Genomic DNA, 27,659 nt, shown 5'->3' with positions numbered 1-27,659 from the left:
ACCTTTCTTTTTCTCAGAAAATAATTTTTTTGTGATGAAGACCTTATAAAAATAGTTCATCAAAATACTGAAAAATGTAACATTATATAAAGTATTCCACATCCAAAGTTTCTCCTTTCTGTAAAGAGAGAGAGCAAGAGTGATAGTGAGACAGAGAGAGAGCAAGAGAGAACAAGAGAAAGAGTGAGAGAAAAAGTAAACAGGAGATAGCATATGTCAGTGGCTAGTTTTGTTGATAATTTCATAGTATTGAGTTTTCTAGTTTGGTTTTTTCCCATTTATATCATTGTTCCATAGTTTGTTTGCATTTGCATTAGTTCATATATTTGGCCATGCTTTTCTGCCTTCACTATATTCACTGTTTTTTATAGTAATTAAACAATACCCTAATATATCCAACATATCACAACTTATTTTAACCATTCCCTTATCAAATTTCTAATCATAGCTCTGTATCACAATTGATAAAATAGTAATCATACCGGCTGTGTAGATAACCTCCCATCAGCAGAAAGTACCATACTACAGGGTCATAAACCCTAGTACTCATTTGCTCCTATTTCCTAATCTTACCTTCACCATCTCCCTTTGTTTCTTTTTCAGAGTGTGTAAATTAGCCTTTCTATTCTTTCTCCTGTACCATATTTCCTGGACTCTTTCTTCATTCATTCATGTATACTTTCATTCACATATTCATTCAATTTACCCATCCACCAAATAAATATTAAATGTCTTTTTAATGCATATAGTACTATAATAAGGCACTGCAAATGCAAATATAAAAATGAAATATTTTCTTTCCATGAAAGGCTCACATTCCACTAGATACTGTTTTGGGGGGAAAATGATGAGTAGATTTCTGTGGGCTGCCTGCTAGTGTGCCTCTCAAGGGTATAGGGCTTTTGGTAGAAGAGTTAGAATACAAATGCTTAATGAGGGAAGCCAGAATGTCAGAGTAGAAAGAAAAAATTCAGTCTTCTACCCTAATTCTCAACTCATCCACACAGATATAGAAAATGCATCAGACTACGATTGGATTAGGAAATCCTTGAAAAATCATAATGAGTGATTTCTCAAAGACAGGTGAGCATAGGAAGTCAAAAAGAGATATTCAGACATTGTGGATGGGGTCTAGCCAGGAATGACCAGAATGAGGAGCATTTCATTGTAGAGAAAGGCCTTGCTTCAGTCTGACCCGCTGCAGGCTATGGGATAATGACAATTTTATGACTACCTACTCTCTTCTATTAACAGATCCAAGACATGCTGAGGAAAGGACTTGAGCCTAGAGCAGTTTTCAAAGATAAGACATATAATGCACTGGGTTCCATAATGACCAAGGACCAAGTTCAATAATCAAGTAGCAGCTTTGTAGTTCTAACCATAGAATCAGAGAAAGGTCCATTTCTGTCATTCTAAGAGAGAAAAGCCTTCCTCCAGATTACCAGTGTCCTAATCTAGAAGAAGTCAATTGGAATCCAGTGGAGAAATTCATGGGGAAAGCCTGAAGGAATATTATTCAGACTCAAACCCAACTCAGGTACCTCTAGACTAGTGTTCTCTTGAACACTGATTGTATCTAAGCATCAAGCTTGGCTCATAGTAGGCCTTTAATAAATGCGTTCCTTTGATTTGACCAAGGTCATTCAACACAGCTTGTAGGAAGTGTTGAAGTAGGATTTAAATCCAGCACTCCTGACCTCAAATCAGTTTTTTTTCATTTTAGACTGCCTTTGAATGGTTGTAGAAATTATTGGAGAAGTAGCTCCTGGTGCCACTCCTATACTTTTGAAAGAATGAATAAATGAAAAAGCAATTTGTATGTTCCTGACTCTATGCTAAATTCTGATAAAAAAAATACAAGCAAAAAATATGTCTCTGATATCAAAGAGTCCATATTCTATAAAAGGGAAGGATAATACCTATAGAGAAAAAGTGGCCTGAGACTCCTCTCGAGGACTCTTTTGGACAGGGAAGTTCAATTGATTTTTCTTCTCCCACCATCATTCTGGAAGATCACTCCACCTCTGTGGTCCTCTCCTCTGATCAGAGGAAATTCAGTTATTTGAAGACCCATCCTTTTAAGGATGGTATCCAGCATAGTTATGTTCTTTCCTTGCTTACTCTCTGGGCTCTATTCCTGATTTTCTGGACTTTTTTATTTAGCATGACCTGCCACCCCACACCTCAGCTTCTTTTTTTTGTGCTATCTCTATCCATTAGAATATAATTTCCTTGAGAGCAGAGGCTTATTTGTGTTTTGTTGTGTTTTGATGTCTATCCCCAAGACTTAGTTTGGTACTTGGCAGCTAAGTGACAAATAAGAAGCTAGGAACACTTTAGTTTGAATCCTACCTCAGATACTTACCAGTTCTATAATTCAGGGGTAAGTCACTTAATCTCTCTTTGTCTCAGTTTCCTCATTGTAAATTAAAATAACTTCAAAGGGTTATGTTGTTGTGTTCAATCATATCCAATTCTTTGTGACCCTATTTGGACTTTCTGGACAAAGATACAGGTTTGTGATTTCTTTCCCAAATTCATTTTACAAATGAGGAAAATAAGGCAAAAAGGGTTATGTGACTTGCCCAAATAATGTGAACTCAGGAAGAAGTCTGTCTGATTTCTGATCTGGTGCTCAATCTATTGCACTGACTGCTTGCTCCTATGGTTATTGTGAAGATCAAATGAAATGACACACATGAAGTGCTTTGAAAACCTTAAAGCACTATATAAATTCTACATAAATTTGATTTCTATTCTCAAAACTGGAGTTGGTAGCATGAGATAGAAATAACTAAGAAATGACATGGTAAGTCTGGGCAAATGAAGACACAAGTAAGAAAACTGAGGTGAGAAGGGAGCTTGAATTCCAGTGAAATCCAGGAACAGAGAAGGAGAACTAGAGTTCAGTGATCTAGTCACACTGCTACTACTACCTGCTTTTGTGACTTTGGGAAACCACTAATTGACTTGGTGATTGGTACTTCTCTGCACCTTAGTTTCTTCATTTGTAAAGCTAGAGGATTTAATTGGATGAACACTAATCTACTTTCCAGTCATACCATTCTGTATTCTGAGATCCATTCCTATTCCCAGACTCTATATTTTAAAATTGTTTTCATCTATCCCACTCTAGGTTCTAAACTTACTTCCAGCCCTAATGTAACATGATTCTGAAATTATAGTAAAAGTAAATAGGCAATTTGCCCAACTGCCTATCTTCAATGCTTTAGAAAAAATCTGGAAGTTTGTACAAAGATTATATTCATAGTAGAAAGTAAATTTAAAGAGCCCCTACTTATGATCCCAGTGACAAATAAGAATAATTTTCATTATAATAACAAATTTGGAAAATAAAATAACCCTTGAGTTTATTTTATATGAAATTAAAGGGTTAATTTAAACCTCTAAATTGACAAATGAGGAAACTGAGACTCAAGTAGTTTGTGATTAATTCAGGGTCACATTAATTGGGAGAAGTGCCAGTATTGGATCCCAGATTGTATGACTAAAAATCCAGAAAACTAATCTCTTTGCTTTATATTGCCTCTTAAGATAGTTAATATGTGGGGTGGCTAGTTGGCGTAGTGGATAGAGCACCAACCCTGGAGTCAGGAGTACCTGAGTTCAAATTTGACCTCAGACACTTAATAATTTACCTAGCTGTGTGGCCTTGGGCAAGCCACAACCCCATTTGCCTTGCAAAAAAAAAAAAAAAAAAACCTGAAAAAAAAAGATAGTTAACATGTTAACCCTATATCTCCCTTCTCCAGGGTAATTATATTCATTTGGCATGTTAAGTCAATAAAGTGTAGTGAATAGTCACGTGTGGGCTAGTTGAGACCAGAACTTTGACACAATATAGGTAATGTGATTATGGGCATAGAGCTTATCTTTTCTGAACACTGGTTTCCTTATCTATAAAATGGGGATAGCAATTTCTATAGTGTCTAACCTAAACACCATGACAAACCTTAAAGTTCTCTAAAAATGTATCTTCTCATCATGGTTCTTTATCATCACCATACCATTTATTTAAATATAGTTCACTATCTTACAATGCTATTTTGTTTTTTAATGTTTACCAGACTATTATGTAGATGAATGGAGTGATTTTTTTTAATTTGAATGCAGATCTTGGAAAATAAGTTTATCTTTTATAAGATCAAAAAGAGCATCGTTGATATTAACTGAATTATCAGATGAGACAGTGGAGATTATATATCTTACATAATTCTTCTCTATAGTTTTAATTTCTTCTTCTAGATTTCCATATATTGAAATCTTTTCATTCCACACAGTTTAGAGGCCATTAGTATTTGACAAAGTGACTTTAAAGGGTTATTCCAGATTTATGGCCAGTTAATTGTGCAAATATTTAGTATTTCCTATTCCTCCCTTGTCTTATTATCTAGTCTTCTCTCTCTCTCTCTCTCTCTCTCTCTCTCTCTCTCTCTCTCTCTCTCTCTCTCTCTCTCTCTCTCTCTCTCTCTCTCTCTCCCTGCCAAGCTTCTTCACCCTAAAGAAACCCCTCATGAAGGCCCTGACTCAGTGACTTTCTATTTCCTGCTGAAATATTAAGAAAAGCCCTAAGACTCTTCTCATTTGTACCTGGACTATCTCCTGGACTTTTCCAAAACCTTGTCCCAACATCCAACTTCCCTTTGTGTGTTACTTATTTTTCTTTGAAGTAAAGCTCTCCAGGATATTTTTAAGGCCAGTATATGTATTAGTGTTTTGGGTTTTTTCCTTTGGACCATGATAGATGTTTCCATGGAAGAGATTATATAATGATCAACTTGGATATTTCTAATCACCAAGTAATATCTTCTGAAATATTCATTCAGTAATCATGAAAACTGTGCAGCCTGTGATATGGAGTTATAGATTTTACGTTCTTTTTTTAGCATAATCTACATTTCTAGTTAATTCTAGGTTCCTCCTCCCTTGTCTCACTGTCTAGTCTTTTGTCCCTCCTTGCCCATCTTCTTCACACTGAAGAAACTCCTCATGAAGGCCCTGGCTCAGCGACTTCCTATTTCCTACTAATATATTAACAAAAGTCCTAAATATATTCATCTCCCTTGTAACTGGACTATCTCTCTGAACTTTCCCAACCTCCAACTTCCGTTTGTGTGTTATCTTCCACCATTAAGAAAGAGGCCCTTTGAGGGTAAGTACCAATTTTGCTTGCTTGTATTTGTAATCCTCCTAACATGGTACATTTGACACAGGAAACTTCTTTTGTTCTTTTTTGGGATACTCAATAAAATTGAGAAAATGCATGAAAAGTGCTTTGCAAACCTTAAAGCACTATGTAAAGGTAAGAAAAATATTGATAAATGCTCTATATCTAAATACCTTTCCATCATTTATCATCCATCTTCTTCCTCCTTCTTCCTCTTCCTGGCACTTCAGCAGCATATTCCTTATCCTCTGAATACTCTCCAGATTATCAGTGCCCAATTAATATATTCCAACAAGAACTCTACATTGCACTCAAAATAAAAAAGTATACTGACCAGGCACATTCATTTATAAGATTTTAGAGTTCCAATTTTTTTCTTTCTCCTTCCCTCTCTGATTCTTTCTCCCCAAAATGGCAAGCAATTTGATATGGGTTATATTATAACTTTGTCCTTCATTCTCAGAGAAGACCATGACATCAGGGAGGTGATGCCATGACAAGCATATGAATTGTATTCAAGTGAAGGGATGCTGTGCTAAGTCACCAGCTTTTACTTTCTCCTATGGAGCCATCTGGATCCAGTGGCCAGATATGAATCAGGACAACTGGAGATGGCCCTGGATGAGGCATTCAGAAGCAAATCAGAGAGCCCAATTAGTAAGTGTCTGAGGCTGGATTTGACCTCCTGCTCTCCTGATTCCAAGGCCAGTGCTCTACTCACTGTGCAATCTAGCTGCCCAGGTTATATATATGCATTCACATAAACAAATTTCCATATTACTCATGTCAAAGAAGAAATAGAACCAAAGGGAAAAGTTACAAAAAAGGAACAAAAGAAAAAAGTAGAAATAGTATGCTTCAATCTTTATTCAGAGTCCATAATTCTTCCTCTGTATTTTGATAGCATTTTCTATCATGAGTATTTTGAATAGTCTTGGATCATTGTATTGTTGATGATCTTATAATATTATTGCTGCAATGTTCATCTGGTCTGCTCCTCTCACTCAGCATCAGTTCATGCAAGTCTTGCCTGCTCATAATTTCATAAAGCAAAATAGGATTCCATTACATTCATATACTTCAACTTGTTCAACTATTTCTCAGGTAATTGGAAATGTGTAATTCTTTGCCACCACAAAAAGAGCTGCTATAAATATTGTTGTATATGTATGCCCTGTTACCATTTTTATAATCTTTTAAATACAGATCTAGTAGTGGTATTGCTGGATTAAAGTGTATGCACAGTTTGATTGCTCTTTGGACACAGGGCCAAATTGCTCTCCTGAATGTTTGAATCAGTTCACAACTCCACTAACAATGCATTAGTATCTCAATTTTCTCACATTTTCTTCAATATTTACCACTTAATTTTTCTATCATATTAGTCTGAGGTATGACCTCAGAGTTGTTTTAATTTGCACTTCTTTAATCAATAATGATTTAGATACTTAGGAGTCTATGTGCTAAGACAAATCTAGAAACTATATAATCTATATGGACACAATCACAAAATATTTTTCATACAAATAAAGTCAGTTCTAAAAAATTGGAATAATTGCATGGGTAGATTGAACTAGTATAATAAAATGACAAGTCTACCTAAATTAAATTATTTATTCAACACCATACCAATAAGACTACCAAAAACCATTGTATAGACCTAGAAACAACAGAACTAGAAAATTCATTTGGAGGAGCAATAGGTCAAGAATATCAAGGGAATTAATGGGAAAAAATACAGAGGAATGTGGTCTAGTTGCATAAGATCTAAAATTGTATTAAGTGGCAGTCATAAAAAGTGTCTGGTACTGGCTAAAAAGTGGAATAGATTAGGTACAAAAGAAACAGTAGTAAATGACTTTAGTAATTAACTATTTGACAAACTCAAAGACATCAGCTTCTGGGGTAATAAAGCATTCTTTAGCAAAAACTGATGGGAAAACTTGGAAAATAGTATGACAGAAAATAGGCATAAATCAAAATGGATAAAAGACATAGATCTAAAAGGTAATACCATAAACCAATTAAGAGAACAAGGAATAGGGGTGGCTAGGTGGCACAATGGATAAAGCACAAGCCCTGGAGTCAGGAGTACCTGGGTTCAAATCCGGTCTCAGACACATAATAAATTACCTAGCTGTGTGGCCTTGGGCAAGCCACTTAACCCCATTTGCCTTGCAAAAACCTAAAAGAGAGAGAGAGAGAGAGAGAGAGAGAGAGAACAAGGAATAGTTTATCTGCTAAATCTATGAAGAAGGAGAGGAGTTTATGACCAAAGAAAAGATACAGAACATTATAAAACACAAAATGGACAATTTTGATTACATTAAACTAAAAGGTTTTTGCACAAATAAAACCAATGCAAGTAAGATTAGATGGAATGTGAAAAACTGGGAAATGATTTTCACAGCTAGTGTTTCTGATAAAGAACTGATTTCTAAAATATATAGAGAAGGGAGTCAAATTTATAAGAATACAAATCATTCTTCAATTGATAAATGGTCAAAGGATATGAACAAACAGTTTTTCAGGTAAAGAAATTAAAGTTACCTCTAGTCATATGAAAAAATGTTCTCAATCATTATTGATTAGAGAAATGCATGTTTAAATAACATGGTTATCAGGTACAGGTTATCACATCCATAAAATTGGCTAAAAAGGATAATGATCATGTTGGAAAGGATGTGGGAAAACTGGGGTGCATTATTTGTGAAGCTGTGAACTGAACCAAGCATTCTGGTGAGTCATCTGGAACTATGACCAGAAGGGTATGCACTTAGATCCAGCAATACCACTACTAGGTCTGTATCCTAAAGAGATAACTAAAAAAGGGGAAATGACCCACATGTAGAAAAATATTTATAACAACTCTTTTGGTAGTGACAAAGAATTGGAAAATGGAGTGCCTATCAATTTGAGAATGACTGAACAAATTATGATATATAAATGTGTTGGAGTACTGTAAGAAATGATAAATGAGAGGACTTCAGAAAATTATGTAAAGACTTGCATGAACTGATGTTGAATGAATTGAGCAAAATCAGGAGTACTTTCATTCTTCTTGATAAAATTTTTGATAGTTCCTATGATTTGTTGTTTGATTCATTCAATATTTAGGATTAGATTATGTAGTTTCTAATTAATGTTTTATCTATCTTTCCAGGGCAATTTATTATATATAATTTTTATTGAATTATGATCTGAAAATATGTTCTTAATATTTTTCTTTCTACAATTGATTGTGAGGTTTTTATGTCCCAACACATGGTCAATTTTGTGCAGGTGCTATGTGCTACAGAGAAAAAGCTATGTTCCTTTCCCTCCCCATTCGGTTGTCTCCAGAAGGCTATTATAGCTAATTTTTCTAAAATTTAATTCACTTCTTTAACTTTGTTCTTGGTTCTTTTGTGTTTAGATTTATCTAGTTCTAAAAGAGGAAGTTTTGAAGTCTCCCTACTAGTAAAGTTTTGCTGTGTATTTTCTTCTGTAACTCACTTAATATCTGCTCTAAGAATTACAATGTTATATCACTTGGCATTTATATTTAATATTGATATTACTTCAATTTTATATAGTACTTTGTAAAAAAAGATATAGTTTCCTTCTTGCCTCTTCTAAATAGGTCTACTTTGGGTTTTGCTTTGCCTTAGATAGGATGGCTATTCTTGCTTTTTTTTTAAACTTCAGATGAAGCTTAACAAATTCTGTTTCAGCTTTTTTCCTTTACTTTGTGTGTGTCTTTGCTTCAAATGTAAACAAAATATTATATGATTCTGTTTTTTTTAATCCATACTGCTAACTGCTTCCATATTGTCAGAGCATTCATCCTATTCATATTCGGTTTTTCATTACTAAATCTGTATTTCCCTCCATCCCATTTTCCCTATTTCTCTCTCTCTCTCTCTCTCTCTCTCTCTCTCTCTCTCTCTCTCTCTCTCTCTCTCTCTCCTCTCCCCCCTCTCCTTCAGTCTCTGTCTCTGTGTCTCTCTGTCTCTGTGTCTGTCTTTCTCTCGCTCCCCCTCTTTCCTCAGCAGTGTTTTACTTCTGACCACTCAATCTGTCCTCTCTCCTTTTAGACTCTTTGCCCCTACTTTCCTTTTCCTACCGCCCCCCCTCCTACTACCTTATAGATTAAGATAGATTTATTTTCCCAACTGAGTGGGTAAGTTATCCCTCTTTGAGTCAAATCCTATGAGAATAAGGTTCAGCAATGCTCAACCCCTCCTTATTTCTGTGTACTTTAATAGGTCCATTGTACCTTTTCATGTGATATATTTTACCCTATCCTGCCTCCCCCTTTGCTCTTCTCCCAGATATAATCCTTTGTCCGTGCCTTAATTTTTTATCAACACATCAAAATCAATTTATACTCACAATTTCAGTTTCTGAGTAGTCCTTCTAACTATCCCAATGGAGATATAGTTCTCAAGAATTATGTTATCATCTTCCTGAATAGGGATGTAAACCATTTAACCTATTTGAATAGCATGTTTGTTTCTTTCCTGTTTACCTTTTTAATGCATTTCTTGAGTCTTGTATTTTGATTGAATTTCCTGTTCAGCTCTGGTCTTTTCCCCTGAAAGAATATTGGTTAATTCTTGGTTGTAATACAAGCTACTTTATGTTCCCAAATATCATATTCCAATTCTTTGATGTGGAATCTTCTAAATTCTGTGTAATCTTGTTTCTTTCTACTGCTACTTCCAGTATTTTGTCTTGACCTATGATTTTGGAATTTGACTACATTATTTCTCAGAGATTTTATTCTGGGATCTTTCAGGAGTTGATTATTTTACTTCAATGACTTTTACCCTCAGTTTCTAGAATATTAAGGTTGATTTCCTTGATAAATTCTTGAAATATGTTGTTCAGGTTACTTTTTTATCATGGTCTTCAGTGAGTCCAATAATTCTTAAGTTATCTCATTTGCATCTCTTTTCCAGGTCAGTTGTTTTTCCAATGAGATATTTTACAATTCCTTCTACTTTTTTTTTCATTCTTTTGAGTTTGTTACACTGATTCTTTATGTCTTATAAAATCATTAGCTTTTACTTGCTCAACTTTAATTTTTATTTTCTTCAGTTAATTTTTGTACCTTCTTTTCCATTTGCCCAATTCTACTTTAAATAGCAATTGCTCTGTGTGATCTTGGGCAAGTCACTTAACCCCATTGTGTTGCCAAAAAAAAACCCCAAAAAAAAGCAGTTGTTTTCTTCAGTCAATTTTTCCTTCTCCAAGATATTGATTCTTTTTTCATAATTCTCTTGTGTAATTTTCACATCTTTTCCCAAATTTTCTTCTACCTCTCTTACTAGATTTTTAAAATTATTTTTGGACTCTTCCAAGAGGAGTTTTGGGACTTGACGCCAATTCATATTATCTTTGAAACATGTCAGCATTTTGACTTTGTTATTCTCTTCTGAGGTTGTGTATTGATCTTTCCTGGTACCATAATAACTTTCTATAGATAGGGCTCCTTTGTTTTTGTTTTTTTGTTCATTTTTTAAAGTTGACTTCTGTTCCTGGGGTACAGGTGGCACTATCCCAAATTTCTTTCACTGGGAGCCAGAGTTCTGATGACTGGATTTGTATGCCAGGACCTCTGGGGCTGGAAGTTTTCCAACTGTACTAGGGTGGCCCAGCTGATATACCTTTATTTTGCCTTGGCTTTGAGGGCTGGAGGCCTTGTAGCTAGTCTGCTGGTGCAATCATAGGGGCCTTGATTGTTGATCTGTGTTGTGACTAAGAACCTCCTGAAGGTTTACTGGAATACTACCTTCAATGAATTCTTTTATCCAAATGAGACAGGAATTGGTGGGACTAATCTATAGGGTCAATGCCAACTTTGATATTTGTGATTTTATCAGTCATTCAACTTCTCTAAATATAAAATTCCTCAAATAAATAGGATTGAATTAATTAATTTCTAAACTTATTTCCAGAGTCATTACAATTAGTAAGAGGCAGAGAGACAAAGGTGAAGGCAGGAATTGGATTCAGTCAATTTTGTTCTTATCCTTGAATATTCAATTCAGGTTTATTTTATCTTCCTTGCTTACCCTTCTCCAGGAAAGATCACTTCATTGCTAGAATTCCCATCCCACAAATTCCCACTGACCCTTGTGCACCTCTCTTTGACTTGATGATTCCTGCTAGAACCTTCATTAAAGACCAAGGTCAGACATCATTCTTCATTCCTCTGTCAAGTTCTAGTATCTTTTGTTCCCATTTTTAAAATATCCTTTTATTGGCCTATTAGGGGCAATTGAGGGTAGAGATTGTCTTTTGTTTATATTCTTTATTAAACTATTGCTTAGCAGATAACCAAACATATAACAAACACTTAAGAAATGTTTGATCTCTCTTATCTGACTAATAAAATAATTAAATAAACTAATTAAATAAAACATTATTAAATACCTAGTTATGTGCCAAAGATACAAATAAGAAAAATATATAATACTAATCCTGAAGAGTTTAGAATATTAAATTAGCAGAAATATGACATTTGCTTTTAAAAGATCAATAGGGAGGTGGCTAGGTGGTGCAGTGGATAAAGCACCAGCCCTGGAGTCAGAAGTACCTGAGTTCAAATCTGGCCTCAGACTCATAATAATTACCTAGCTGTGTGGCCTTGGGCAAGCCACTTAACCCTATTGCCTTGCAAAAATCTAAAAAAAAAAAAAGATTAATAGAAGACAATGTGATGGGAATAAAAGTGATAGCCAGACAAAATACTCTAAAAAAATCTGATTTTGGGGGCATGTTAACTTTCATCTGGAAGGGTTGGTGTGGATCTGGCAATGGCTCATGGAGGTGTAGGATATAACTTTGTTCAGGAAAACAGTACTTACCCTGAAGAGATTATGAAAAAGGGTAAAAACATCACTTGTACAAAAATCATCATAGCAGCCCTGTTTGTGATGACAAAGAATTGGAAATTAATTGAATGTGCTTCAATTGAGGAAAGACTTAACAAACTAATGGCATATGTATGTCATGGAACACTTTTGTTCTATTAGAAACCAGGAGGGATGGGAGTTCAGAGAAGCCTGGAAAGATTTGCATGAACTGATGCTGAGGGAGATGAGCAGAACTAGAAAAACATTGTACACCCTAACAGCAGTATGGGGATGATAATAAATCTTGATGAACTTGCTCATTCCATCAGTGCAACAAGCAGGTCCAAATTTGGGCTATCTGCAATGGAGAATATCATCTGTATCCAGAGAAAGAATTGTGGACTTTGAAAAAAGACCAAAGACTATTAGGGGAAAAAAAAGTTATCTTATTATCCAATTATACTATCTCTTATACTTTATTTTTCTTCCTTTAAGGATATGACTTCTCTTTCATCACATTCAACTGAGATCAGTGTATACCATGGAAACAACATAAAGACTAATAGAATACCTTCTGGGGGTGGGGTGGGGGTAGGGAAGCAAGAATGGGGGGAAAACTGTGAAACTCAAAATAAAATCTTTATTAAGAAAAACACAGTGGTAGTCCCATCTTACAGAGGAATCTACTGAGTCTCAATGTCATTGATTTTGCAATTGACATGACATTTGTTATAGTCTTTTCTTATATTGTAAGCTGCTTTAAATCATATACCTAAGAGCATTTCCCATTTTCTCCCCCTGAGTACTAAGTACAGTTCTCTGCATAGAGTATGCACAAAATAAAAATACATTCACTTGAGCAGTGTGGCAACCTTGGCCAGACTGCCTCCTAGGTGGGGTGAGTTAATGGTTAAATGGGGGAAGAAGGGAACTGGGGGTGGGGTGGGAATGGGATAGGGAGACAGAGGAAAAGTACATTTCCTGGGAGTGGCAGCCAAATGCTACATGGATAGAGCATTGGCCTTGGAGTCAGGAGGACCTGAGTTGAAATTTGACCTCAAATACTTAACAATTACTAACTTATCTTGAACCAGTCACTAAAACTTCATTGCATTACATCTGGGGCCATCTCTAGTTGTTCTGATTCATATCTAGCCCCTGGACCCAGATGGTTCCAGAGTAGGAAGTAAGACTGTGACTTAGCACAGTTACCCCTCACTCAAATCCAGTTAAGTGCTCACCAAGGCATCACCTCCCTCATGTACAAAGAACAAACATCAACATTTCCCTGGGTAATAGGAAAGAAAACACTACTCTGTAGCTCTAACTAGGAAGGGGGAATAAAACAGAAAACTTTTTTAATAAGTTTATTCTTGTGGCACAGTGGATAGGGCACCAGCCCTGGAGTCAGGAGGACCTGAGTTCAAATCCAGTATCAGATACTTAATAATTACCTAGTTGTGTGACCTTGGACAAGAAACTTAATCCCTCATTCCCTTGCAAAAAAAAAGAATAAAAAAATAAGTTTATTCTAAGAAAAAAAAAGAGAAGCTTCTCCTTTTTTCTTTTCTTTTTAAAGTAGGTTTGGTATGGGAGAGGAAAGAGTAAATGTTTCAGTTATTGTCTCCATTAAAAAAAAAACTGTTATAATGTTGGCTTTCTCTGTTATTTTCTTCTGACCTGATTTATGTTCTTTGGCTATTCTGTTTTTTTCTCTGTGTCAAAAAGAAAATTCAAAGTAATAAATACTTGTTACTTTTAAAAATGAAGTATTTCCCATTCCCCACCCACTTTTAAGGAACTTAAGTCACCAGCACTATTCCAAATCTCTTCCCTCATACTTCCACCACCACAATTAAATAATTTCTAATACAATTAGTGACTAGTCCAGGGTCACATACTAAGTACATGTAAGGCTGAATTTGAACTCAAGTCTTCCTGGTTTCAGGCCTGGCATTCTATACATTGTGTCACCTAGAGCCCCCTAAACAACAACTGAAACAACAACAGGAACAAAAACAGTCCTTAGTTATCCTTAACCTTAATACCTTCCCAGTGTTAACTGTTTTTTTTTTTGTTCAATCATATTAAAATCTTCAAGACTTTGTTTTGGTACCTTTAACCATTTATACCCTTCCAATCGTAAACTTCACTCCCCTCCCTGTAATCTGCAATTCACTGACAGTAGTAGCCTTACAATTCTTTATATTATCTCCTGAGTCTTTGCATTTTCATTAACTGTCCTCCATACCTAGCATCCTCTTCCTCCTCACTTCTACCTGCCTACAAATATCAGCTAAAAATCTCACTTTGTGCAGGAAACTTTCAGTTTCCTTTAATGTGAAAACTTTGCCTCTGAGATTACTTCCAATTTGCTTGAGTATATCAACATATTTGCATGTTGTTATGCTCATTTGAATATTAACTCTTTTAATGGAAGGACTGCTTTCCTTTCTCTTTGTATCCCCAACATTTAGCACAGTATCTGAAAGATTATAATTACTTAAAATCTTGGGGCAGCTATATGGCTCTGTGGAAAGAATAGAGAGGGCCCAGCCTGGAATTAGGAAAAACATGAGTTCAAATATGTCTTTATTTTATGGGTTTTTTAAAATCATTTTATTTATGGAAATGGGGTTAAGTGACTTGCCCAAGGTCACACAGCTATGCAATTATTAAGTGTTTTAGGTCAAATTTGAATTTAGGTCCTCCTGACTCCAGGGCCAGTGCTCTATCCACTGCACCACCTGCCTGCTCCTCAAAAATGACTTTAAAGACTTCTGACTGTATGACTCTGGGCAAGTCACTTTGCCCTGTTTGGCTCAACTTCCTCATCTGTAAATCCAGCCAACCCAAATAGGCTACTAAGTCCTAAATCATCATCATCATCATCATCATCAGTACTCTACTTATATGAATCTATGAAATGAAATGATATTTTCTAGAAGACCATGAGATTTTCCTCCCCAATAATTTCAAGTTCATTTCACTTTTATTCGCCTTATGAGGATAGGTCAAATCACAGAATATCAATGTGAGTCTATAAGAGTACATAAGAATGTGTCATAAGGATTGTGTGTATGAGCGTGTGTGTGTATGTGTGTACATATATGTATATAAACATATATATACATAAATATACACTATATATAATATATATGATATATATTTATTTGTGGGACATTGTAAGCCCTTTATTAATTTTTAAATTTTCTGTCAGGTAGAATAAAAGCTATCCTATAACCAATATATGTGTTATCTTGAGTACTTAGAGAGGTTTCAGGAACCCTCTTACTCATTTCTGGTGATCTAGACATAATCTATATTCTGAGATTTCAAAGAGAAAATTGTAGTTAAGGTAAAACAAACCAAAGAGGTATTTGTGGATTAAAATTGTCTAACCTAGAATAAAATTGACTAAGGCAGAGCTTTGAGCTAAAAACACTTTATTAAAGAGATCAAAGTCCTCATTAATGAAATGAACTTCAGATATTCCTTAGGATGTAAAACAAGATGGAAATATTTTTGTCAGAATTCTTGGAGTTGTACAAGTGAGCCTCCAACCTTGGTTAACAAGTGTTGTACAATACAATAAAGTTTGAAAAGATAACTATCCTTATATGATTTATGTAGAAAATCAAACTGATTAATACTGATTGGAATAGTTGTAGGGGTTTAAATGAATTATTTCTCACAGGTCGGAGGAGTTGCCTAATAGATTTAATCCAATCCATTTAATCTCAAAGAGGTATAGGACCACTGGTTAAAAAAAAAAGAATGAAGATCATAACAATGATAGCTATCTTTTAGATAGTACTATGAAGTTTGCAAAACATTTTATCCAAGGAACAGGGAGAAGCCTGAATAGTTACTCAGAATTTGGGATTAGGATAGTGGTAGTAAATATGAAAGAAGTAAGAACCTATTAAAACAGATTATTGCAAAAATTGTTTATGGAGCATTTTTTCCACAGATTCAATCAAAAATTTAATAGTATTCTATGATTGTGAAGAAATTTAGGATTGAAATAAAAAAGGTTTATTTTGTAATGAAGCCAGGCCTTTTAATCATCCACTCAGCCAATCCCCCCCCAAAAAAAGTAAGAAAACAAACATATTTAAAGCAAGTTATTTTCAAATATTATCTCATTTGATCCTCCCAATAACCCTGGGAGATAGGTACTATTATTATCCGCATTATACATTTCAGAAAACTGAGGCAGACAAATTGAAGTGATTTGTCAAGACTCACAAAGGTAGTATCAAAAAGTTTCCTCTGAAGTCCTTTCCAACTTGGAGCTTCCATATTAATGCAGTTGTCACATGGCTAGTATTTAAACCAGTAGGAAAGTTGAATGTTGGGAAAGGAGACTGAAAAGACATTCAAGAACTCTTTTGATTCCAATAAATCAAGACTTTATTGAATAAAAGGTTTTGCCATCTGGCTAAGAGTTGAGCCAAAGTTTGAGATTAGAGTCAAAAAGATCTAGATCATATAGAAAAAAACTTACCTTGGGAATATGCTCATAAAACTCAATTAGATAAAAGAGTGAGGTAAATGAAAGTTGTCACTTAATTAACAAGTGCCTTACAATTTTTTAAACTCCTTCAACTGCATGTAGAAAATGAATGGCTGAATGGAAGAAAATGACAGAATCTGAATTCAGAAAGGAAGAGTCATCCACTTCCAATCCCAAATTAATGGATGAATCCTTTCTTATTGAAAGCCTGCCAAGTAGTCATCTAACCTCAGCTTGATTATCTCCAAATTAAGAGACTCACTACTTATTAAGGAAAACAGTTCCATTTTTGCAATGTACCAATTATTTAGAAATTCTTTCTTATATTCATAATAGTCCTGTGTCCATGTAACTAATACTCATTATGTCTGACTTTTATCTTCAGGAGAATGGAATTGGAGAAAATTATCACTTTAAAAACTATCTTATCCAAACTTTTTTTAATTGATAAAGACAATGAGACAAAGAGAGTTAGTAACATGTTTAAAGTAACTTGGCTGATAGAGTAGCAGAGCTGGGCTTCGAGGGTTTTTACCTCAACAATCGCATGCCTTCCCATATTACATGATGATGATGTTTTATCTTTTATTTTCAAAGAAGAGCATAACATCAGGGAGGTGATGCCATGACATGTACATGAATTGGCTTTGAATACAGAATGTTAGAATTGCAAATAATCAATAACTCTTTTTCTACATATTCAACAAAGAAATTCTGGAGTTTTAGAAAAAAATAAAATCAGATTCATTGATCTATGTTTTGTATATTCTTTTGTTATTGTCATTTAATTGTTTTTCAGTCATGTACAAGTCATCATGACTCCATTTGATATTTTCTTGGCAAAGATGCCGAAATGGTTTGTCATTTCCTTCTCCACCTCATTTTGCAGATGAAGAACTGAGGTGGAGTTAAATGAAGCCTGGAATCACACAGGTGGTGACTGAGGTTGCATTTCAACTTAGGGCAGACAGGTGGTGCAGTGGATAAAATACCAGTCTTGGAGTCAGGAGAATGAGAGTTCAAAACCAGTCTCAGACACTTGACACTTACTAGCTGTGTTACCTTGAGCAAGTCACTTAATTCTGCCTTGCATCTGGGGTCATCTCCAGACTTGGCCACTGGACCTTGATGACTGTAGGAGAAAGTGAGGCTTGTAATTTAGCACAGCACTCACTCAAATCCAAATTATGTGCTTGTCATGGCATCACCTCTCCTGATGTCATGATTTTCTTTGAGAATGAAGGACAAGCATTTGAATTGAGGAAGAACTCTTTCTGACTCCAGACCCAGTGCTCTATTCACCTAGCTATCCACTTAATGCATTCTATTTTCTGCTAATATTTGGTATTAAAGAAAATATTTGCCCTTGTTCAGTTCAACAGTGACTCTCCTTTCTGCAGTCTTTCAAATATTACCTAGAGAAGTTCAAAAATTCCAGCCATCAGTTATCACAGTACCCAATGATATAGCTCATTTGGGAGTGCTGACATGAACCCAAGGGCACCTAGGAGAACTTTTAATATCTCTTCACTTATCTTTGATTTCAATAACCTGGTAATGATTTTTGTTCTCACTCCCTTCTCTGAATATTATTCTCCTTGGCAGGAAAAAAGTAACACTATAGGAACTGAGTAGTTCTGCTTCCCTTGTGTCATCTTTTATCATCATCCAGTTTACCCTGAGCACCAGTCCTGTCCCTTCTTTGGTCTTTTCCCTTCCTCCCAACGTAACTCAAAACGTCTTTATTGTTGTACTCATATGCTTTGCCAATCTCAGTTCATTCTGGATTTTTGCATATCTAATACTACTCCTACAGGACTGTTACTTTTTTATATTCAGCTCTTACCTCTCCTTATTTCCATCTTCTACATATATTTTTATATCTAATTTTGTCAGTTATCTTGCTCTGCAATCATATTAATCTGTTTAGATCACTCTCCCCTATAGTTCTCATTTGAATTATTTGTTTTTTCATAACTATAAGACAAGGGGACAGAAATTATCAGTATAGAGGACTCCCAGAACAAGAAATTCTACCAATGCAGCTTTATATCTTCTCTGAAACTGATCCTGGAATGGTTATGTGACTCAGCAAGGGTCACACAGGCCCTATATGTCAGAGATGGAATTTGAATTTAGGGATTCCAGTTCAAAGAAATTCAGAGGATTCTTTTCAAGGTCACATCTATAATATGCCTTACTGTTTCTTTTGTAATTACAATTTTACTAATTGATGGTAAAAAGGGGTAAATACCATAGGAGCTCCCAAAAAGAAGAGCTCAGTGGGAGATACCACCAATATAGGAGACCATTTAGAGAAATTAATAATGAGTAGAATTTGAATAAAAGGAAGATGAATAAGAGAAAAGGCATTCTATGATGAAATAGGTTGAGTGAAAGCAAACAGATTCCAGGTAGTTAGAGATAAATTTTCCAAACTTTAGACCAGAGAATTTTCCCCCGTTTCTTGGCAAAAAATTAGAATCTATTTTCATGCATAATTTAATTTTTTTCACCTTAGTTTCTAGATATATTCTCCCATGATTTTTATGGAGAGTCATCTCTTGAAAAAAAAGAAGAGAGAGACAGAGAGAGAGAGAGAGACAGAGAGAGAAAGACAGAGAGATACAGAGACAGAGACAGAGACAGAGAGAGAGACAGACAGACAGAGACAGACAGAGAGGTAGTCAGAGATAGAAACAGAGATAGAGAGATAGACAGAGATAGAGAGAAAAATAGTTCCATAAAAGTATCCAACCCATTACCTGTGTTTGATGGTTTGGTCAAAATCCAATATCCAGTCTCCTACCTCTTCAATGAAAGGAGATTGATGCTCATAGCTTCTATAAGGACAAGATTGGTCAGTATAATTAGTTAGTTTTCCTTTTTAAGGTCATCTAGCCAGAGAAGAAATGATCATTAAAAGTTAGCATGGGCTCAACAAGGTCAAGTCACACTGAACTAATTCATTTCCTTTCTTGATCAGGGAATTCTATAGATATAATATACCTCAATTTCAGCAAGAATTTGAAATATTTTTATTATGTCCTTGTGGGAAAGGAAAAGAGATGTGAGCTGCATGATAAAGCTGTTAGCTAGATTTAGAACTGATTGAATGACCTGGACCAAAGAAAAGAGATTAATAGATTGGTTTCAACGGGTAGTAAGATATTGAATGAAGTGTCCTAGGGAGCTAGTTTTGGCTCTGTGCAGTTCAACATTTCCATCAATGATTTGGATAAAGGTAAAAAGGTCTTTTGAAACTTGCAAATGACATGGTTTGAATGGATAACTAACATATAGAATGACAGAATGCAAAAAGATTTTGACAGGCTAGAATAATGGATCTTATTGAATTAGATGAAATTTAATATGGTTAAACATTAAAGTTTGCAAGTTTTATACTTAGAATCTCAATATTCACTTCACAAGAAAGGATGGAGATGTGACTGGATAAGTTTCCATGAAAAAATATATGGAAATTTCTTTGGTCCTCAAGGTCATTAGGAGACATAGAAGAACAAAAGCAAACACTTTTTTAGACTGAATTCACAGAGTAAGTAAGCAAAATGAAGTAGTGGTTTAACTATATTTCACACAGGGCAGGTCACATCTGCAGCATGCTTTCATTTTGGGGATGCTACGTTTTAGAAAGATTCTAAATCAAGAAATGTATACCCATAAGATTCTAACCATGATGGTAAATGGACTGGAGAAAAAAGTCATACAGAGATTTTTGAAGGAACTATCCTGGAAAAGAGAAGGCTTAGGAAAGACAACTGTCTTCAAGTAATTAAGAGTTTCTATACAGAATAAAAATAGATTGATTTCGCTTGATACAGAAAGCATAAATAGGATTAATGAATCTAAGTTACAAGGAAGATTTAAGTCTAAAAGAAGGAAAAAAATCCCAATAGGGCTATACTAAAATGAAATGGACTGGTATCAGAATCAGTATTGATTGAAACTCTTTTTCAAAGATGCAGAGGCAAATTTAGGTATATCAATTAAAACTTCCCAACAATGAGGAGTATAATAAAATGGAACTGGTTACTTTAAGAAGCACTATATTTTTCTTCAGTTGGTATCTTCAAACAAAAGATCTAGATGGTCTCTGGGGTCCTTTTGAACTCTTGAGAACAAGTAATATTATGAAATGTAAGTTTGATTTTGTTTAGTATGGTGGGAGATAATGTTGTATGTTCTGGTATGTGAATTCCAACTTTGTTGCATGTGTGTATTATTCTGAATGACAGTTGTCTATTACAAGAAAATTCTTTCTGTTACATCTGTAGAATAAAGATTAGCTCCAAGGGTAGATCAGTAACATCATAGATAAAGATATGTGAAAAATGCACTGGAGTCAAGAAGACCTGAGTTCAAATGCAGCCTCAGATACTTATTAGTTCTGTGACCAAGCCATTTAATTTATATTTGCCTCTGTTTCAAAAAGGGTAAAATGAAGATAATAGTATGACCTGATTCCCAGGTTGCTATGTGGATCAATTGAAATAATATTTATGAAGTGCTTATCATAGTATCTGACAGATAATAGGTACTAATAGATGTTTGTTTCCTTCCTTCTTAGAATCAAAGGACATGGATTTAAATTCCATCTGTCATGATTGCTATCTTCATTGCCTTGGACAAGTAACTTGAGCTCCCTAGGTTTCAGTTTTCATATGTAAAATAAGGAAGGTAGACTTGATGGTGCAGTCCCTTCAAGCTCTACCTCTGTAATCCTGTTAGCCTCCATGATCTTCAAAAATAATGTAGAGCCAAGATTAATTGATTGTTTTGAGGGAAAATACATGGAATAATTGCATGAAATAATGAAGAATGAAATGAGCAGAACCAAGAGAATATTGTATATAGTAATAGCAATATCATTTAAAGAACAAATGTGAGCCACTAAGTTATGAGTATTAAAATACTCGGATCAACTACAAAAAAACTTGTGAAAGAATGTTCTATCTTCAGAGAAAGAATTGATAATAGAAGTATTTACAATATAGTTATACAAATAGAATATGATATAATATACAACAGTGTAGTATAGTACACTACTGCACAATATAATACAATAGAATATAATAACACTTGTTAAGACCTATATTGTATAGGATAGTAGACAAGATCCATAAAATCCATAATATTATACATTATATTTAAATAGTATTTATAATAATTATACATATAATGTATATACACATTATTTATGCAATGATATACATATAAGTGTACAATGTATATGTAATTATGCATATGTAATATATAACATAGCATATTAAGTTATATTATATGCTATATTTTATTGCATTATATTGTTATGTTTTATTACATTATATTATACTACATTATATTATATAATATTACATTATGTTATGTTATGTGTTGTTATGTTATGTTATATGTTATGTGTTATGTGTTATATCGTATCGTATTGTATCATATCATATCATGACAAACAGTGACCTTGTCTAGTGCAGGGAGGCAGGCAAAAAAATTAAAAAATAAAAAGTGCACAGCAAAGAGCAAAAAACTCAAAAGGAAGTACAGAAAAGAAAAGTAGTTTTGAAAAGGATGTCTAGCATTTATTAAATAGTTTTTCAGAAAATGTGAGATGTAAATTCATGGTTTCATATTGAATCCTCCTTTTATGTTGTGCTGTGGACATGAAATTTTTTAAAAAAATATTTTTGTATTTAAGTTTGAAAATGTATATATTTTTAAAGAAATACTTCAGATCAATAGACAGTTGCATGAACACTAAGAAGATATTTGGATGTTGTCAACTTGATAATTAGGATGATCAGCTAACTACTGTAAATAGACTCAGCAAGTAGAGGATTTGTAGAAAAAGTTAGAGGGTTGTTGTGGGATCGTTGAAATGAATGAATATGTTTAGCTTTTAACTTTAGAGATTATTGTGCATTTTATAAAGATGATGATGTTTGCCCTTCAGTTCTCAAAGAATACCATGACATCAAGGAGGTGATGCATGAAAAGCAAGTAAATTGGATTTGAAAGAGGGGTGTTGTCCTAAGTCACCAGCTTCACTTTTTTCCTCTGGAACCATCTAAGGTCAGAGACCAGATATGAATCAGGATGACTGGAAATGGTCCTGGATGTGAGGCAATCAGGGTTAACACAGCTAGATAGTACAGTGGATATAGTGCCAGCCTGGGAGTCAGGACGCTATGAGTTCAAATCTGGTCTCAGACACTTGACAGTTAGTGCTTTATGAGTATTTCTTCAGAGGCAAAGTTGCATATTGAATAGAAAGATAACCTTGAAACCAGGAATATTTGGTGTTGAGTACAGCATAGATGATCTGAATGTTCCTGAACAAGTTGCTGAACTTTTCAGTAATATAGGAAACTCTAAATTGCAAAAAAGTTCTTGACTTTTATTGAGAGGGAGTTTTCTTATCTGGGAATTCTCTATATAAAGGAGATCACAGGTATTCTCCCTATTTCTAAGAATTCCTCTATAATCTCTCAAAATCTAGCTTCTGTTTCCACTATGTCACTAATTTTTTATATACTTCATCCTTGACAAATTCAAAGAAGCTCTCCTTCTTCAATTCTTCCTTGACTTCCATGCTATTTTTTGTCCCTTTGGCCACCTACACTTCGAATCCCCCTTCTAGATGATATTATGTGACACTCTTATTCATCTCTGACTACCTTGGATGATGATATTGGTTTCCTTCACTTAAAAAAAACTAATTCTGCTCTCCTGCTTTGAATTTGTAGAAACAATTCTATAACAATTATCTTTTTCCTCCTACCTCTTGTTTTTTCCTTCTTAACTGTGTTTTTCTCCAAAGTCTCAATGTGTATATTTATGTGTGTGTATGTATGTGTGTATGCATGCATGTGTATATATGTCTGGGTACAAGGGAAGAAGATTGAAATAAAAAGGCACACATGGTTTAGGTTAAAAGTAACCTTTCATTTCTTTCTTACTTCTCATCTCAAGCCCTCATTTTTCTGTGAGCTCAGCTCCTAGCCAGTAGGTCAGAGGATGAATCTCATTTCATTTTCCTAATATATCACTCATCTGGAGAGTTAGTAGTATGTGTCAGATCCCATCCAGTCCTTGAGATCAAACAGGAGAGCAGCTTTCTATATGCCAGAGTACTGTGGTTCCTAGGTCTTAACAACAAACAAACAAAATTTCATCTTACTGTGTGCTTGCCCTTCATACATCTAGAAGCCTTAACTCATAATTGCCAGCCATACTTCAGCCATGCTCTCCATCTCACTCCATGAATTCTCCTTATTCTGGTCTTAGATCTCTTTATCCTTCAAATTTATTCCTTCTTTCTCATTGACTTCTTTAGTTTCTATCCAAATCTGGATGAATTCCCCCTGTTCCTGATCTCTATGCTACTTTTCTTACTGTGCTCCTCCGAAAATTCAGGGACTATTGTCTTGATTGACTTCAGCTCCCTTCTTTGGCAAGAGTGAAACCTGATGTTCCTCTGTCTGACATGACTATATTTAACTTTGTCAGTCCTCAAATGCCAACTCTAAATATTTAGCAAGCTAGTAGAAATCTCTGTTGGGATTCTTATCTTTAAAGCCATCAACTAACCAATCAGCGAATATTTGATGAATGCCATTTAGAAATGATGAGAGTATTCCTCACATTATAATATTAAAACAGGAAAAATCATTTTTATTTTTAAGAAAATAATTTCCCAGTTCTTTTTTAGATCATAGAAAAATTACTTCCCTCATGCTTTTAATATGAGGGGAGGAGGGATGGTAGAATTGTTATATGATGGAATACTGGCATCAGATTTGTTTCCTTCCCCTGTGTAGTTAAATGATTTTGAACTATGTCTTGGTAGACACCTTGGATCATTTAAATCACTTATGGTTGATGATCTAGCATAAGTACTAAGTATAGTTTAGGAGGAAAAAACAAAATGACATTGTGGTATAGATTTCTGCCTTCCCGTACTCCTGACTTTTGAACTGGTCCTAACAAGACTGATGGGGAAATAATAAAGGGAATAGTCTGTGACTCTCTGAGAGTCATGTTCCAGAAAAGTTTATAGAATCACAGGTTCTCAAAATTTGAAAAGACCTTAGAGATCCTCTAACTCAATTGCTATGTATCAACTTTCTTCATAATATCCCTCACAGATGGTCACTCAGGTCTATATAGAAGACCTCTAATGATGAGGTTCTCACTACTGTCTGACTCAGCCCATTCCACTTTTGGATAACTCTCAGTGGTAGGAAGTTCTTCCCTATATTGAGCTTAAATGAAACCTGCTTCTCTGTACCTTTCCATGAATTTATCTTTTTTTTAATCCTAAGGTTCTCCTCCTCCTCCTTCTCCATTTCCTCCTCTTCCTCCTTCTCCTCTTCCTCCCCCTCCTCCTCTTCCTCTTCCTCCTCTTTCTTTTCTTCCTCCTCCTCTTCTTTCTTCTTCTTCTTTTACTTCTTCCTTTTCTTATTTCTATAGAGGGAATCCTAATAATGCAGGAATGAAAATGTAGATTTAAAAAGCCATGAATTTACCAAATTTTAGAATTAGAATGTTAGAGCATAAAAAGAAATATTAGTGCTAGTAAGAATTCTAGACTATACAGCTATAGCTGAATTGTGACTTACAAGATAAGTTAATACAATGTTCTCATTTTACAGATTAGTAAATTGAGAGCCAGATATCTGAAGTGATTTGCCCAAGGTCAAAAGGTATTTGAACTGGGACTAATTCCTAGTTCTTTTGAGTTAATATTCTTTTAATTGTAATGAAATTACAGTTGGATCCAAGCCACAAATGAAGGCAGGTAAGTGGCTCCAAGGTGAACTTCCAGATGGAGTTACAACTTGGCAAGGTCTCATATGGGACTCATTTGTCAAACATGCCCAGTGCCTCTTTAAGTCTATCTTGATGCATTCTTAGGTTCCTTAACCCTCATTTCTAATCTGATGAAAGAACAACTTCATATTGAGAGTACTTTGCTAGATATACAGGAAGATCCAAGTTTGATAAGATACATGCCTTTTCCTCTGGATTCTAGAAGTTTACATTCTAATAAAGATATAACATCAATACAATTGTGCCTGTATTCAACATCATATCATAAACAAATTATTAGGAAGCTATAAAACAAAGGATTATGTGAGTTTCATATAGAATGTGAAAAAATCATTATTTCTGGATAAGAGATCAGAGAAGTCATCCTGACCCCTCAATTATATACCCTTTTGTCAGGAGTTGGAACTATCCACAAATTGATATCTGGAGTGAATTTGAATAGCAACTGGGGAAGATAGCATTTATTTCATGGTTCAGAATGGTTTACTCAGTGGTAACCTCAAAATATTCAAAGTCAGAAATTTCTTTACCATATACTCCTAGGTTTCAGGTAATGACAGCATTTGTTACTTCTGGGGATTTTAAGAAATGTGTCTAAATTGATTTTAGGTCTAAGGAGAATCTTGTATGAAATTCAGTCATGTTCTCAATATATTTTTAGGTATTTCTCAATTGACAACAAAAGCCCTGCTGATTTCTTATAGACAAGAGAAAATCTACAGCCAGAATTTCTTCTTTGGTGTTAGGAGAGGGAAGCAGAACTGGCAGGAAATTAGAAGTCAAGAGACATGAATTCTTGTCCTGCCATTGCTATTGGCTAACTCGGTGATCTTAGGAAAATCATTAGATTTCCCTGTGCTTCAGTCTCATTATCTGTAAAATCAGAATAATGCTTAATGTTCTGCCTGTCTCACCAAGATGGTGATAATCACATGATAATGAGTGAGAACTTATTTTACAAACAGTGAAGCCTAATACATATTCTTCCTTCAGGAGCTCAAAAATCCAGTCATGTCCATGTGAGTATTCCCTTCTATGAAAGAACACAAGTTCCTTTCACATGTTAACAGGCAATCTTGCTAAGTTTTGGTGGAGCTTGAAAGAGATTTCAGAGTCCCATCTAGTCTAACTTATTTCTTTTTAAAGATGAGTAAACGGAGATTCAAAGAAATTGAGTGACTTGTCCAAATTCATATAAGTTGTAAGAATCAAAAGTATGATTTCAACCCAGGTTTTCTGGGTGAGTTAGTCATGCAATGAAGATTCAGCCTTTCTGAGTTCCAGCCTGGCCTCAAACACTTAGTAACTATGTGTTCCTGGACAAGTCATGTAATACTGTTTTCTTCAGATCCTCATATGTAAGATGAGCCAGAGAAGGAAATGGAAAATCACTCCAGTAGCACTGCCAGAAACCCCCCCAAATGGTCACATAGAATTAGATACAACTGAAACAAGTGAACAACAATCTTTGAGTCTTTCTTCTGTACCACATTGACCCAGATGAAAGATACAAAAATCCATTACTGTAGCCATAATCAAAGATTTTCTCACTAGAGTTTGGCAGGGTTTATTTTCTTGTTAAAAGTAAGAGTAGTTAAAAGGAAGTGAATAAACATTTATAAAAGCACCTCTTAGATGCCAAGAACTGTCCTAAGCACTTTTACAGATCTCATTTGATTCTTACCACAACCCTTTGAGGAAAGTACTATTATTATCTCCATTTTTACAGTTGATAAAACTGAGGCAAATTGACAAGTGATCATGTTTCTTAACCCCTATTATGGGGTTTGAGGTATAAGGATGAAGTGATAAAGTAAAAAAAGTCACAAAGCAAAAGTGACAAAGTAAAAATAAACAGAGCTCCTTCACTCAAGGAGCCTTACATTCAGCTGAGGAGGAGGCCGGGAAAAATAAAAAGTACTAAAAGAAATATGCATGTATATATATTATATATTATATATATTATGTATATTATATATATATAATATATATATGTATGTATACATATATATATATGAAATATATCAAAAAGGAAATAGTGAATAGAGCATTGGTCCTAGAGTGAGCTTCAGACACTTAATAATTCTCAACTGTGTGACCTTGGTCCAGTCACTTAATCCCATTGCCTTGCAAAAAACACCAACAACAGCAACAAAAAAGAAAATAGAAAGTAACTTTAAAAAGTAAGGAATAAAATTAGGGGGAGTCATTAGGAAAGGGTCCAGGAGGTACATATTAAGCTAATAAATATTGAACTAGTGAT

Source organism: Macrotis lagotis, chromosome X (assembly GCF_037893015.1).
Source record: "Macrotis lagotis isolate mMagLag1 chromosome X, bilby.v1.9.chrom.fasta, whole genome shotgun sequence".
In the NCBI taxonomy this organism is placed as follows: Eukaryota; Metazoa; Chordata; class Mammalia; order Peramelemorphia; family Peramelidae; genus Macrotis; species Macrotis lagotis.
Note: the sequence above shows the minus strand (reverse complement) of the source record.